At 45.6% G+C, this 2,500-nt stretch overlaps 1 protein-coding gene across 1 annotated transcript in view; it reads left to right on the forward strand.

The window, feature by feature from the left end:
- ablim1a (actin binding LIM protein 1a) overlaps positions 1 to 2,500 on the forward strand; it is a 48,542-nt gene that overhangs the window by 10,401 nt on the left and 35,641 nt on the right. The window lies entirely within an intron of this gene.

Raw genomic sequence — 2,500 nt, forward strand, 5'->3', positions numbered from 1 at the left:
CACGCATAGATGATGCCCTATCAGGGTACACGGTTGCTGTCTAACCCAACCAGTATCACTGTGGCAGCTGTGTGATTTGGTTGATATGTTTTCAGACTATTTTAATCCTTCTGATGGGAGCTTTCATTGTCCATTTCTTTTTGTGAAGTTATGGAAACAATATTATATGAACATATGCACACAGATTTATTTTCTTAATCTTTGATTCTCTGTAGTAGTGTATAGTTTTAGGATGCTGGCATGACATCCACAACAACACACATAACACAATACTGTAGCACTCACTCTGTGCACATTTGGACTGAGCCAGTGAATCTTGTGAGATTAGCTTCAGTTGTAGAGCATTTCCACCTTCAGTTATAGAGCATTTACACTTGACAACGCTTCAGTTATAGAGCATTTAAACTTGACAACGCTTCAGTTATAGAGCATTTAAACTTGACAACGCTTCAGTTATAGAGCATTTAAACTTGACAACGCTTCAGTTATAGAGCATTTAAACTTGACAACACTTCAGTTATAGGGCATTTCCACCTGACACCGCTTCGGCAGCTGCATGAGTTTAGCGTTTCCACAGACTCTCACCCTTGAGAGGGTCTGTAATGGCCTGATAGAGGTTGGGGCTGGTATAGTGAGATAGGTCCTTGGCCCATATGGTCCTCTGATGCTGCTCTTTGTCTCTGACAGGCTCCCGGGGTGGGGGTGGGGGTGGGGTGGGGTGGGAGACGGGATGGTATGGGAAGGGGGGGGGCATGAATACAGTCATACATATTTATGAGAGAGGGGTTTAGGACTCCCTGTTATGTCTGAGGCATAATTGGGGGGTACCACAGAACACCCCCCCCCCCCAGACACACACACATGAAAAGTTTATGGGGGTATACCCGCCCACACATGATCAAAGACAGCAAACAGACAGACAGACAAACAGACAGACAGACAGACACACATACACACACACACACACACACACACACACACACACACACACACACACACACACACACACACACACACACCAGAGACAACACACACACACACATACACCCTCACATTCCCACCCCACACACATGATCAGAGGGGGCAAACAAACACACACACACACACACACACACACACACACACACACACACACACACACAATTATAAACAGGAAAGCGCATACACACCCTCAAATACCCACCCACAGATGATCATAGACAATATACAAATACAGACTCCCACATACCCGCCTGCATATGATATGCGAGACAGAAACAGGCGTATGTGCACACACACACACACATATACTGTACACACCACACACATTCTCCCTTCTACTCTTTTGGGAAGGGGAGGATTAAAAGTGTTCCCCTCCAGCTCTCGTTATCTCCCCCAAAAGGGATTATGTCGGCCCTGCCTGCCTGCCTGCCTGGCATCTGAGGGGCGGGGGGAGAGAGGGTGTGCTGGCTGCCGGTTAGAGATGAATCATCACAGTGTTTTGGGGGAGTGCAGGCAGGGTGAGGAGGCAGCAAGGCTCCCATTAGAAGGAGCGTCTCAGAGGTCTCTCGGGGTGATGTGTGTTGCTAACGCTGCATTACTGCTGAAAAGAATGGGCCGGCTACATCGTCACTGGATAGACAAATACTTACTAAATATTTACTGCAAATGGCATCATGTTTTCTTGGAAAGTTTCGGGTCCAAGTGCCCCCAGGGACCCAGGTTTTACGTTTGAAAAACGAAAGGCAAATGCTACCCTATTGCCGAGAAACACTGTGTGACAACATCCTCAGTTTTTAGCATAATGTTCCGTTTATGGGTTACCAGGCCCGTTCAGAAGCACCGAAGAATGAACTTTGCCATATTCACGCCTCTTCCCCCCATTCACTAAGGACAGTTCTGAGTTCTGGTTTTGCACGAAACACTAAGATAATAACCAAACTCCTATTTTGTTCCTGCCATGACAAAAAAAAAAATTTTTCTTTTGAGAGCTCCCCAATCCAGATGTAATCACAGCAATAACCTGCTAAGTTCTGTTGAGAGGTCCTGCTGGGATTCCTCACTGACAGCAGCTCATTCATTCGCTGTTGTGGGCCTCAGGAGGAGCCGCGTCCCGATCATGGGATCCGTCCGTATCTGTTCTTATTTCATAGCACATGCTCGAGTGGCGTCTGGCCTCAGGGGAGTCCGTACCTCACTGGCTTCAGCTCTCTCTGCATAATCACCAGACCTCTTTGAAGTAGAGGCTGGTTGTGGAGATGAATAGACACCCCTTTTTTTACTCATTGTTGGCTTTCAAATGTGTTCAGGATTATTAAAGTAGAATTAACTGCCATAACATATTTTAGCTATAGTACATTTTTATTGGACTATTTCCAATAAATATGTATCACTCAGAGTATAGAAGTCGTATATGATGATGAACAACAAACGCATGATTTCAGCATATTAATACCTGAGAACTGAGAAGGGAAGAGAGCTGGCTTGAATAATAATCTCCTGTTTACTGTGAATATTCCAT

Source organism: Alosa pseudoharengus, unplaced genomic scaffold (genome assembly GCF_046254945.1).
Source record: "Alosa pseudoharengus isolate Yale_2024_CS ecotype anadromous, Long Island Sound unplaced genomic scaffold, YU_APseudo_1.1 YU_APseudo_1.1_scf_15, whole genome shotgun sequence".
Taxonomy (NCBI): Eukaryota; Metazoa; Chordata; class Actinopteri; order Clupeiformes; family Clupeidae; genus Alosa; species Alosa pseudoharengus.